We start from the raw sequence: 14,218 nt of genomic DNA on the forward strand, positions 1-14,218 counted from the left end.
ATGAAGAGTTGGACACAACTGAAATTACTGAACTATATCAATCCATAACCAAATCCAATTCCATATCTATATCCAGATCTGTAGTCATATCTCTATGTAGATATATGGATGTGGATGGAGATGGGGAAAGATATAGCTATGGGTATAGATACAGATATAATTATAGGTACAGATATAGATTTAGATATAGATATAGATATAGACATAAAAATAGGCATAATTATTACAAGGTTTTTCTTTTTTATTTTGGGGGGGGGGGGGCGTTGCAAGGCAAAACAGGTTAAGTGGCTTGCCCAAGGCCACCCAGCTAGGTAATTATTAAGTGTCTGAGGCCGGATTTGAACTCAGGTACTCCTGACTCCAGGGCTGGTGCTCTATCCACTGTGCCACCTAGTTGCCCCTATTACATGGTTTATCAATGGTGCCTAAATATATCCAGTTTCTTGGACATTGAAGAATATTTCCTTCTTAGATACATTTCTGAAACTTTCAAAAAGTGCAGTGTGGTACAAGAGTGCATTCCAGTTTCTATCCCTATTTGTAATTCTGTACCAATTCTGTTTCCCAAGATAACAATATAATTATTCAAGTACTTCATCACCCTCTCAATGAGAACAAGATTCTGGGGTTTAGTGGAAGTAAAAATTCCCCAAACACTTTTTCAGGGGTGGGGTAGGTGCCTTACAGTCTGATGAAGGATCATACAGACATTTTCTGCCAATGATTGTGGTACATACAGCCTTTAATGAAGAATGAATTAGATTGGTGAACGTGATCTTTTTTCTCTCTCTCTCTTGCTTTGCAAGGCAGAGAGGTTAAGTGACTTGCCCAGGATCACACAGGTAGTGAATACCAAGTATTTGAGGCTGCATTTGAACTCAGGGCCTCCTTACTCCAGGACTGATGATCCACTGCACCACCCAGCTACCCCAATATGAGCTTTTTCTAATCTTTGGTCCTGTATACTATTATGTCTATGACAAGCAAGAATTTTCAGGGGTGGAGCCAAGATGGCAGCAGGAGTACATTCTCTCCTAGGTACTCTCTACAGAATATTTCAAAAGCCTTAAAGTTATGACTCTGACTAAATTTTCAAGAGACAGAACCCACAGAAAGATTTAGCGAGGCAATTCTCCAGTCCAAGATAACCTGGAAAATAGTGGGAAAAACTCAGTTCCATGGGGTTGGGGCAGGCTCCAGAACAAAGGAACTTCAGCCTCCTGGAAATAGCCCCAGGGTACCTGGCAGCAGAAGCAGTTTCCTGACCTCACCCAAGTGAGAACCAAGCACAACTTGGAAGATCAGCAGGGAAACTTCTGCCAGTGCAAAGCCCAAGCCAGCATGGCCCTCCTCAGCATGGCCACAGCAGTCAGCACAACTCAGACCCCAGGAAATGGAAGCAGCTCACAAAGCCACCAAACAGGAGTCACCTGGCAGCTGCTCCTGAGAGCTCAGGCTACTGAAGGTAAGAGAGTGGAGGGAGACTACCGAGGTTTGTCCTCTGTCCCTGGGACAGGACTCTGAGGTTTTGACCACATTCAGACCCTGGTTGTTGTCTAGGCCCCACATAGAGCATGGACTGCCCCCCACAGCCCTGGGGCAGAGAGCTAGTGGTCATTCAACAGACCAAGAGAGCAGTTGGAATCTCACATACTGAGGTCCTTGAGGGGGTGTCCCATTAACACTCAAAAGCTTGGAAATCACCCCCAAAGTAGGCACAGGCTGGGGAAATGAGTAAATAGAAAAAAAGGAACCTGACCAAAATAACTGTCTATGAACCTGACCATAGACAATTATTTTGGTCCCATGGAGGATCAAAATACTCACTCTGAAGATGAGAAAGTCCAAGTTTCTGCATCTAAAGACTCCAGGAAATATAGAAGTTAGCCTCAGACTATGATAGCACTCAAAAAAGATTTTGAAAATCAAGTAAGAGAGATAGAAGAAAAATTGGGAAAAGAAATGAGAGATCCAGAAAAAAAATATGAAAATGAAGTCAGCAGCTTAGTCAAGGAGATCAAAAAAAAATGCTGAAGAAAATAATATGTTAAAAACCAACTTAGTTCAAATGGATAAAACAGTTCAAAAAGTTATTGAAGAGAAGAGTTTTCTTCTCATTCTTTCTACTCAGGAAACCTAGGCTACTCTAGGCCAAGGCTCTTAACTAGAGGTATTGGTGGGTAAATTTCAGGAGGTCTTTGACCTTGGATGGGAAAAGTACATCCTTATTTCAATATAATTGCTTTCCTTGATAATCTTGTATTTTTATTTTATGCACTTTAAAATATGATACTTAGAAATGGGTAGTCTTCATCAAACTACCCATGAGCTCCATGGCACAAAAAAGTAAAGAATCCTTGATGTACAGAAACTCATAACAAGATTTCCTGGTGGCCAACTCTTTTGACAACCTTTGATTGTTTTCTGAAGACTCATTAGGCTCTTTTGCAGCAATCATTTTTGGTTCTTGGTATGCTTTTTCATTTTCAACCACATTTTGCTTTGTGTTCAAGTAAGATTGATCCTATTTCCTTGTGGGGTTGAATGGTACTTGAAATACTTGACTTTCCCACACCAACAGCTGCTCCAATATCCTTAATAGTCATTGAAGTGAGCTGTTTAAGTCACACCTTTTACACATTTTCTTGAAGTCATATAGAGTCTTCAAAATGACAGGACTTAAAACACAGCCAAAGAAAGCAATGAGACATATATAGGACACAAAATACAATTCTTAACTAATAGAGCTCTCATTGAAAGTGATAGAAGCAACTCCATATAACAACTCATCTGGTCCAGGCCAAGTATTCTGAGTCTGTCTGGTGTTCACAGAAGTACATAATATTCTGTTCATAAAACAAAGCCATCTCAGAATTATGACTTGTCCCAACTAATTCAGAGAGCATGTAGATCTAATGAGAATCTCCAAGAAGCAAAGGTATAAAAGATCCCATCAGGGAAATGAAGGAGAGAACAGATGTCTTGCTGCTCATGTGGCAAGGACAAGAGATGACCAATGGACAGTTATAATTCTTTTCTAATAATTCTCTCTGAATTTTTAGATGTAAAGAAAAGGAGAAAAGTTTCAAGCATGTTTGGTGATCTCATGGAAGATGTGAACAAGAGTCACACAGGATGAGTCAGCATCACCCAGGGATCATTGTCTACATCACTGGAGTGATGAGTCAGGGCAATCTTAGATATAGTTGAGTAGTGAGGGAGTTGGACATTTACATAGAATGTGCCCCTAAAGTTTTCATTCCTTTGGGTGGAAATCCTTAATGTTTTCACAGGAACTTCCTCCTTTGAGACCCTTCACCATTCTGATGGTCATCTTCTGAATATTCTTCAACTAGTCAGTTTTATTCCTAAGACTTAGTGTTCCAGATTGAACAAATTCTAGGTGTGCCTACAGGACTGTAACCAAGGACAGAAGGCTCGACAATCTTGCTACTCTTGTATACTATAGAATCCAATCTTAAAATGAGCTTACTTGGCATTACACTTCTAACACAACTGAGGGTCCACTAATTCCATCCCTTCCCTGAGATGTTCTTCAAAATAAGTGCTGTAAAAACTTTTCTCCTCTCAGCTTATACTTATGAAAATGATTTCATTGAATCCAATGTAATACTTTATATGGCTTTCCACAAAACATGAACAATAAGGAAATAACTTTTTTAGTTACTATGTCACAGACTTGGTCCATATTGAACTCATATATAAAACTTTAAATCCTTGGCATAGTTCTTATCTTAACTATGCTTTTCCAATTTGAGGTTTGTGAAATTGGCATTTTGAACCCAAATTTGAGACTTTGCATTTATTGAGTCAGTTGTTTAGAATGCTTCAGAGATTATGACATGAATTTCGTATCCCTCCCAGATCCTTGACCTCTTTGGGTTGGACAAACAAACCATCTTTAGCTTTGGCAGTTCATTAATAAATGTTTGGAGAAGTCTGAGGTATTGAGATATTTTGAGGGCAAGCCACTAGAAAAAGTTTTCCAAGATACCCTTGACTCATTATTGAATATTCTTTGAGGCTAGTCATCCAGTCACTTCTTATCTTGGCTTATTGTGAAGGGAACTGCTGCAGGAAAAAATTAAGAATCCCACCCAAATTCCTCCAGGTATGTGCTGAACTTCCCAAATGATTGGGGGGTACCAGGACTTTTGGGATCTTTTGGACATGGTCTTGGTGTCTAAGCATAATAAAATCCCAATACAGCCTCCACAATTTTGCTCTAGAGAGAAATATGTTATGAAGAGTGTTTATGCCAAGTTTTGCTAAAATCTAGGTGAACGTATCTACAACATCATCCTGACTTGCTAGTTCAGCAATCTTATCAAACAAAGAAATATGGTAGTCTGCCATGACCTGATCTTGATGCTGCTCTCAGTGATCATTGTCCCTTTCTAGACCATCACCAGTTATCTTGTTTAATGCTCCATATGAGAATTTCCCCAGTATTTGAGGTCAAACATACTGGTCTAAAATTTGCAGCCCCTGTTCTATTTATATATTTTTTATAATTGTGACAATATTTGCCCTTCTCTAATTCTGTACTCTTCCCATTTTCCATGATGGTTCAAAATAATAATTAGAAGCTTAATGATCTCATTTGCCAGTTCTGTTTCAGAGACCAGGAATGTGGTTCATTCAATGTATAGGCCTTCACATCATTATGAACATTTCTGTGTCCTCTTGCCCTCTTCTCTAGCCTGGAGATCTCCTCTTTCTTAGTCATTTTGCTTCTTTCATTTCCAGCAGAAAAGATATTTCTCTTTGTAGGAAATAAAAACCAAACTAGAAATAGAATAAGAACAAAGCAGCTCTGTCTTTTCCCTGATAAGGGCATCAGCATTTCATGCACACCAAATAATTGAACTTAGCCATCTTTGTTTCCCCTTTCTCTCAATATAGTGTTTAAAAATCCATTTTTGATGTCATGAGTTTCCCTCTTCAGCCTTACTTCATCCTGAGCTTTAGCATTGATGCCCTTTTCAGAACTGTATCATACTCATCTTCACTTTGGATTATTTTGTTTTGCTTCTGAATTCTGCATATTTTGTTTGTTCATTTCTATTTAATCTGTTTGGTGTGTACCTACATTAGAATCTTCAACCAAATCCAAGTTTTTCCTCTAATTGTAGTGTTTTCCTTTACATCCATAGGAATTTGTTCTTGATCCTCTCCCATTCCTTTTGAGTGAAGTTCCCTGAATCATCGAGAAGTATTTATTCATTGGTTACTAGACTTAAGACCTCATGCTAGGGGCTGGGGGTACATGCACAAAGTAATAATCAATCCCTATTCCCATGGAACTCTAGTTTAAAATGTTTAGTCCATGGGATCCTATCTGCCATTCCTTTGTGTCCATTCTAATTCACTTTACCCACACTGGGGTGAGCAGCAGACTATACCAGGTTTTTTTACCTTCTGGTAGAATAGTGACTTTCGCCCAATGTCCCCATCATTTCTACCTTGACAAACAGCTTCTTCTTACTGAGAATCAGATCCAGAAGAGAATGTTTCCTGATTGGATTCCCCACTTTTTGAATAATGATATTATCAACAAATCAGGTCAAGGTATTTCCTCTGCTTTTGTAAGAGGGAAAGATCTAAAAGATGCCTTTGGTTCTCCTGCCATCCACACACAGACACATACACACAAAACATATACACACTTCTATAGCAAACTTTTCTGTGCCAGACTTGCATTCTAGATTCCCAACTCCTTTTCTCTCAATTCCTTATTTTGTGTCCAGTGTGACATATTTTAGTCAATTGTGCGTGGGGATGGGGAGTGAAGAGGAAGCAAACAGGATGTTCTAGTTGGGGGTGGAGGCTGGATTCAGGATGAAGGCTGGATTAAGAGGTGGGAGGACCTTGGAGAGTGATAAGAAGTCAGGTGTACATACACTCACAAGCTGGGGGTAAGATCTTAGAAATGATACTGGAATCATTGGGAGATGCCACCATTTTCTCCTTCTAAGATCTCTCCTGGCTGAAGCCACATTTAAATAATCCCAGGAATCAGTTCTCCTTACATGACTGCTCACCTTTTCCTTAGACCTGATGGGAAGCTTGCTTCATTCCCTACCAAAGTTCAAGGTTACATTGGTATCCAGTAGATGACTTCAACAGTAGAAGACACTCCTTTCGTAATGAGTGCAAATCTGCCTGTAAGAGCAAGGGTTAAAAAGACTACTGTAATTGATTTCAGTTCATGACCCAAACCAAATTAAAAACCCTTGATGGTCAGATCACTAATATTCTTCAGTGCAATATGATTTCTCACATTGTTTGCACCTGACTCCTAACTTTCCAGGAATGAATGAAAAGCATTTATTAGGGATTTACTATGTCTCAGGCATGGTATCAAGTGCTAGGGATAGAAATGCAGAAGTATGACTATCCCAGCCCTCCAGGCAAGGCATTCCCCCCCCCCCCGGGAAATCAAACTGGCCCACTAGTCATTTCCTAATATTGACTTGCCATCTCCAAGCTCCTGGATCTCTGTAGGCTAATCCTCTTGGAGAAACCTTGAATTCCTTCCAGGCTCAGCAGTCACATGTTTTTGCAGGTCTTTTGCCCATCTTCTAATTTTTAGTGACATCACCTTTCACAAACTAGCCTTTGACTCAGTTTTCTTTGTTCTTTTTCTATTCTCCAAAGGAATCAAAGCTCTTATACAGCAGGGCTTGTTGTGTTTGTGTTTATCTCTTCAGGGGTCATGTTAGTGCCAGGACCAGCCATGGGGCTCAAGACGTATTGATTGGAACTTGGAACAGCCACCAAGAAACCTTCACACATCTGAGAGTGACCTTGTCCAAGTCTGACTCAATGGAGTGTCCCTGTTGGGGATGGGACAGTCTGTGAGTTAGCCTCTTCACTCAATGGGGTGTCCCCCTGGGACCCAGACCCCTAAACACTGCTCATGTCTCCCTGGGATCTAGTCACCCCCAATATTTCTCATGGGAAGCTCTCTTCTCAACTTGATGTCTCCTTTTTTGTGAACTCAATTAGGGAGAAGTCCCTAATGATACCATTAGAGGGAATCCATCCTACCTGAACAGGTCCTAACACACAGAAAAGCAATTTCGATCATGCTCCATTAGGAGTTTTTTCACTAGTCTGGCAAGACAGTGCAACATCTTGTTGAATGCTGTAATAGCTAACATGAGCAATAATTCAATAGCAGGTGAATAGAATGCAATGAGAGCATAAAGTTTTCTGATCACTGAGCTTTCAGTGATGATAGATTGGACTGGCAGATCATCCAACTCTGGACCCAGGCTGCACCTGGCCTCTGGCTGAGTGTGCACTGGGCCTGAAACTGGTCATCAGAGGTCCAGGAACTTTAGAGAGGGATCCCAACAGCACAGCTTGCATCCTTCCAGAATCCCAGGTGGGGAAGGCAAGTGGCCTTTCTCACTCTTGGTTTAGTCCCTTTAATCTAACAGCAAACCTATTCCTCTCTGCTATTATCACATTGTATGATTGGCAGGACTTGTTCCCACTTCCTCATTTTACAGATTGGCAAACTGAGGCCTTCAGGAGATGTAGGGAAGGGAAAAGGAGGAAAGAGAGGAAGGGCACTCACATGAGATTCTTGTTCTCTCCAGGGAATAGCAGAAGCAGGGTTTCTTCTGCCACTCCCTTCTTCCTTCCAATTGGACCTCAGATTTGTCCTATCTTCTTATCTCACAGCTTCTACTGTGGTCTATACTCCTGTCTGGGGCACCCAGTTGAGCTCCCCGCCTTAGTCGCTCCCTCCTCCAATTTATAGTACATTAACCTATCCCACAGATGCATCACCCCACATGCAATACTCATCATGTCACTCATCTGCTTAAAAGCCTTCAATGCAACCTGCTTTCCTCCAGTTCAATGGTCTTTGTCTAGATTTGAAGGTCCTCATTTTAAGAAACTCATTTTAAAAAACTGTGATTCTTGAATTCAAAACAACCCTGGGAGGTAGTTGATAGTATTATGCTCATTTTATAATTGAAGAAACTGAGGCAGACATTGAATGCACTTGCTCAGCATTTCGTAGCTCATAAGTATCTAAAGCCAGATGTCAACTTAGGTATTCCTGCCTCCAGATCCAGACCTGACTCTGAATATGGTGGCATCTCCCAACCACCCACAAACACAGTCTGAGTTGGGGTAGTGGGGGAAGGTTAAAAAGTTAATAGTTTGCTGGATTACAGAAATGAAAATGGATGTGAGGATTGGGAGAAGAGTTTGGGTCACTGCCTGAATAGCTCCATCTGCTTTAGGGATCTCACTTCTGGCTGCTTCATGGTTAATGAGCCATTGATTGAATGAAGACCAAGCATTTATAGAGCACCTACTATGGCCCAGATCCTGGACTACATGGGAAAATACAAAAAAAAGTACAACTGGGTCCCAGCCCTAAAACAGGGAGTTCCTCTTTAAAAAGATGCCCAAGATTCCCTTTTCATTTCCCACCCAGCCCCTCTCCTAAACTTCAGGAGCTTCAGTTACTCATCACTGCAAAATGAAATCCAATGTTACTGCACCTCCTCAACTCATTTCCTGCCTTGGCTGTGGGACTTCCTTGGATCCCCTGATCCCCTCCTCCCTCCCTCCTTCCCCACTTTTCAACTTTCATTATATTGTGAGCTCCTGGAGGACAGACACTTCCATGTTGGAAAAGCAAGGCATTTCCTCCTTGGGAAATCAAACTGGTCCACTAGTCATTTCCTAAACTTGACTTGCCATCTCCAAGCTCCTGGCTCTCTGTAGTCTAGTCCTCTTGGACAAACCTTGAATTCCTTCCAAGCTCAGCAGCCACATGTTCCTGAAGGTCTTTTGCCTGTCTTCTAATGTCTTTATTTGTATCCCCAGTAGTCTAATGAGGAGCTATTATTAACATGTAGCCAACTTTATACAAACACCACCACATAGATGGGACAGAAGCCATCCAAGGAAAGACCTTAAAGGAGAACAGGAAAGGCTTCTTGTCCAACTTGGGGCTTCAGCTGATCCTTGAAGGAGGGCAGCAGGTGAAGAGAGGGAGAGCCCAGCACGGCACAGCCAGTGAAATGCCTGGGTTTGAGAGATGGGTTGGTCTATGCAAGGACAATTGTGAAGGGCACCAGGGAAAAGAGGGGACTCTGAATCATGAAAGTTCAGAGCAATGAGGAGAAGTCCTAAGAAGATTCTGATCATGGTAGGGAAGAGGCAGAGTGAGGAGGTCAATAGACCTGAAATAAGAAAGAGCTGAGGTCAAATAGGACCTTTGATACTTACTGTGTGATCCTGGCCAATCACTTACCCTCTGAGTGGCTGTTTTCCCCCATCTGCACCCTGGGAAAGATAATAATAACATTTACCACCCAAGGTTCTTATGAGGAGAAAAGGAGATAAAGTCTGTAAAGAATTTTGAAAATCTATTAGAACTAATCATTATTGGCTATTATCATTTATGTCATAGTTGAAGATACTGCTGTTGCTTGGACCCAGAGAGCCCCTGTATTACCAGTGGGCTGAAGTTCCATTTGAGGTGCAGTTTGATAATAAAGAATGTCTCCCAACCTTTTCAGCTCACCTCTCCCCAACTGAGTCTTTCTCTTCTTCCAGTGCCATATCCCTTCACCTGGTCCTCATGGGACATGATGCTGAGCCCTTTCCCCCATTCCTGGCTACCTGCCCCGGGAATTCTGCAGTTTCTTTTGACTGTGAGAGGAAAACCATTGAAAAACCATGTGGCAATGTGGACAGAACTCTGGGCCTAGAGTCAAGATGACCCAAATTCAAATTTGCTTCAGATGGGCAAGTCATTTAATACTATTAGCCTCAACTTTCTCATCTGTAAAATGAGGTGGAGAAGGAAATGGCAAACCCTTCCAGCAGCTTTGCTAAGAAAAACCTTAAATAGGTTCACAAAGAGTTGGACACGACTGAAATGACCAAACAAAAATATTAACCCGCTGTCTCCTAAGAACATTACAAACCACTGAAATCCCCAAATCTATTTTAAAAACTGTTATGAGTTCTTCACATTACTTGAATTTCTTGTCCTTATGCTGGTCCTGAAGATGATTATATATTGTGTTTCATATAATTGTACCCCCAAATTCATGGACTCATTGATCTACCCACACAGCATGCCTCTCCCCCACACAATCACTGGACAGAACCAGTCCCCCACAATGAACTTTTCATAAAAGAGCCCTAGTTTAAGGTAAATCTATTTTATGGTGAAGATATTCTAAGACTAGACTCATGTAGACAATGTCTGTAAGAAAATGAATACAAAATAAGTGTCTAAATTATACTACTGTTGGAAGAAAAAATTGTTTTTTTAATAGCAACACAGATTGCTTCAAAAAATTGTTAGAATTGTCTCCATTTCTCAGGCTGGTATTTAATTCTGGGGACTGTTTCCCCTCCCTGAGAAACAGCTTGGACTTTCCATGCTCTGAGACCTTCTGTCCATTGTCGACCACTAGCAGTGGAAATCAGGATGAAGCCAAAGTGTACTTGGAGGTTGATTGGGATCCTAACCCATTTTTCCAGCTCTTTAGAAATGAAAACAGTTTTCAAATGTCATTTGAAAATGGCTGCCATAAGACCATGGATGAGTGTGATGAAATCCAATCCCCAGGGTGTCATCTCCTCAACCATCTCTAAATCAAATCATTTAAAATAAGAGTTTTAGAGTGGCATCTTTCCCATCTTTGTTGCAGTGTCCAACAGCTCTGTAATGGCTCCATTAAAGACACTGATGCTCCAAGTACATAAGAAGAATGTGAAGTACAGTCATTGAAAGATACTCAGGTAAGCAAAACTGCCCATCACAGCAGCAAGGAGAGTCTCAGGCTGGAGCTCAGAGAGGCTGGCCAGACCCTGTGGAAACTGAACACAGGGACCCTCACTGTTCCCTCCTATCTTCTAAATGGGACTGCATTGCCAGCCTCTGTCATCTGGAGAGGCATTTATAGAGACCCAGGAATGGGAGGTCACTTGTAAAGGAGAGTCATCAGTCATTTAGGATCCCATGGGAAGAATCCACTTATGGGAAATGGACAAAATCATTACTTCCTGATGAAGATGAATTCCCATTTCCTACTGCATTGGGGCTGGGGGGACAAGATAGTGAATTGGTCAACCCTAGATCACTGAAAAAAAGAAAGGATTGGGGGGCTGCCCTCCAGGCTTAATAAAATGAATAGTGGGGGACCAGACTCTTGTTCATGGATACTCCAAAACAGAATCATGCCAAAGCAAGGTTCAGGCATGGACAGTCCTACTGCTCCTAGGAAGAGAATCTTGCCATGTATGTTTTAGCCATCAATAATTGTGTATTATCTTGGACAGAATTTCTGGCATTAAAAATGTGGACACATATGGCAGAATATTCAACAAGGAATTCAAAATAATTAACTTTGGGGGATATCTGAAAGACCATGGTGAGTATAGGAAGGCATGTCACCAGCAATGATCTCCTCATGAAATGTGACCTAAATAAAGGTGGCACCAGGAAGACAAGGGACTAACTGGAAGAAGGAGCACATGAAAATGAAGTCACATGGAAGACCATAGTCCGGTGACTTGTGAGGATGAATAATTTAATCATTGAAATTCTTTTTCTTACACTTTCTTGTTATTCCAAAATTGGCCAACACCCACAAAGATGAATATTTCCATAAAGAAAAAACAGAATAAGATGATTTTATAAGAACTGGAAATTATCATTATGTCTAGCTTGGTGAATATATATTAAATTTACATATATATGACATCTACATATATAGATGGATTTATGGAATTCAGCAAGTCGGTTCCAAACCTGTCCTTCGTTTCTGAATTTTCATCTAAATCTCCTTCTGTTCTCTTGTGTTTTAAAAAAAAAGCTTCCTTGAAGCTCATAATTTTCTAGTTTTTAGGTCATTTATCACTTGCCTTCCTTTCCTTCTGATTCTTCCCTGTTAAAAACCAAAATAAAGATAAAAAACACCCATTTTCTTCATATGCAATAAGCACAAACAAAACAGTCAAATGAAACATGTGCTTTCAGATGCACTTTAGATACTGTGGCTTCTGAGTACTCCCAAATTAAAATTCTGCTTTTTTCCTCTCAAACTATTGCTATTTGATTTGTTCATTATATGTATCTGCAACCTAAGACTATTTATGGAGGGGGGGTGGCTCTAGGTTCAAATGATTTTTTTTTCCTTTTTCTATTTTCTTATATATTCCCAGTGTGTATTGGAAATTTTAATATACTTTAAAAATATTTTTTATTTGTTTTGTTAATCATTTCTCCATTTCATGTGAAAATGTTTACATTCATTTTTTTTCATTTTGAGTTCCATATTTTCTCCCTGCAGGGCACCCCTTGAGAAGGCAAGTAATATGATATCAATTGTACATGTGAAGTCATGCAAAGTATCCTGGTACCTGTGAAGATTTGATGCTAGTGAGAAAAAAGAAAGCATTAGGCTAAGTTTTCTTGAATTTTGAAAGGCATACTGAGATCTAGACATTTTCTGGGGAAATGGCAATTATAAAATATCATTGTGGCTGGAGCCAACATTGCATTTTGCCACATGTAAAATGCAGAATATGATAAATTTCATGAACTGGAAATCCGACACATGACTAGAGAAATCTTGCCAGGCTCCAAATCACTCTTAGTAAGATGAACAAATCTAAGGGGTATTCCTTTAGGATCTTGGCTATTCTGGGAAAATGTCATTTCCTGAACTCTGTTATACTTTCATCTTTTTCAACTTTCTTTACAACAAGGATTCAGTTTTCTCACACATGCCTTTATATTGATTGATTTTGAATATTTGATTTAAGCCATTAATGCTTACAATTGCACCAATTGAACCAAGACTTTTGGGACATCTCATATATACAAGTGAAGTACCAGGTAATTTAGAGAGAAGCACCAGCAGTTGACAAGAGGTGGGGGGGAAGTAGAGATCAGGCAAGGTCTTCTTGGAAAAGTCATTGAAGTTGAGCCTCAAAGGATGCTGAGGATTAAAGACTTCAAATGAGGAGGAAGCCCATTCTAGGTGTGAAGTCCAGACTGTACACAAGACTGGAGATGCCCGACTAGGTGTGAGGCCCAGCAAGAAGCTTAGTTGGATGAATGATAAAGTGCGCAAAGGGCAGTGACATAAACTAAGGCCAGAAAAGAACATAAAACCAAAGCATTTTTTTGCTTGCACATTGTTCCTGCTGTTCTTTTCAACAATTATATCTGCCACCAAGTTCTTGCTAAAGTTTTGTAAATGTTCATTAATAGAATGATTCTTCTTTGGAGACAGAGGAGTCAAAAACAGACACATGAGGATCTCTACCCACTTAGGGTCTGGGTCTGCAGGTTGGCTCTGGGCTGCTCTGGTGGAATTCTGTAAACGTCCCCTTCAATGAAGGTACATTCCACAGCACTGTTACCAGAATAACTTCCAGCTTAACTTTAGGGATTCTTTTCTAGCTCTGGACTATTCCAGAGGAGTCCAGAAGATACTTCCAGATCTGGAATTCTATAGTTTGTAGCTTCTTAGGTGTATTTTACACCTTCTCTTGAAGCTAGAAGCCAAACACACCCAAAGCTACTGCAGAGCCTGAAGACTCAGAGAGCCTGCTGCTCTTCTGCCCTCTCCCATGATCCTCCTCATGCCCTTCACCATGTTCCTTATACACTCCTCTCCAGACAGAAGGAGAAAGCTCATTCCAACAGGCTTGGGGGCTCAAGTAAGTCCAATTTTCGGTCTACTGTGACAATGGCACAGGTTATCCTGCCAGGAGAGGAAAAGATATGGCAAATTAAGAATCGAGTCAAGAAGCATTTCTTCAGCTCTTAAAATGTCACCAGGATAAACTCTGGGAATGGAAAAATAAAAAGAGAGGCCATTTCTGCCCTCAAGGAGCTTATGTTCTTTTTTTAATAAGGCAAACATGGTTAAGTGACTTGCCCAAGGCCACACAGCTAGGTAATTATTAAGTGTCTGAGACGGGATTTGAACCCAGGTACTCCTGATTCCAGGGCCGGTGCTTCATCCACTACACCACCTAGCCACCCCAGGAGCTTACATTCTAATGAGGGACAATAGCACCTAAGAGGATGAGCTAGAACTGGCAGAGAAGGATGGGGAGCAAAGTCCAAAAACTGAATAGTGGCCAGTGTGGGCCCTTCTTCCAAATGGAAGTTCCAGGAGGACTCTCC

The 14,218-nt window shown here is 40.8% G+C and overlaps 1 long non-coding RNA gene across 2 annotated transcripts; it reads left to right on the forward strand.

Moving 5' to 3' along the window:
• The first annotated feature begins 1,014 nt into the window (after positions 1-1,014).
• LOC141495112 (uncharacterized) lies at positions 1,015-12,176 on the forward strand. Of its 2 annotated transcripts, XR_012470666.1 has the most exons (4): positions 1,015-1,465; positions 6,735-6,881; positions 10,725-10,815; positions 11,356-12,176. It is a non-coding gene; the product is annotated as an uncharacterized LOC141495112 (long non-coding RNA). The 2 variants fall into 2 exon arrangements; XR_012470667.1 differs by lacking the exon at positions 6,735-6,881.
• The last annotated feature ends 2,042 nt before the right edge of the window (positions 12,177-14,218 follow it).

The sequence above is a fragment of the Macrotis lagotis genome, chromosome 8, assembly GCF_037893015.1.
Source record: "Macrotis lagotis isolate mMagLag1 chromosome 8, bilby.v1.9.chrom.fasta, whole genome shotgun sequence".
In the NCBI taxonomy this organism is placed as follows: Eukaryota; Metazoa; Chordata; class Mammalia; order Peramelemorphia; family Peramelidae; genus Macrotis; species Macrotis lagotis.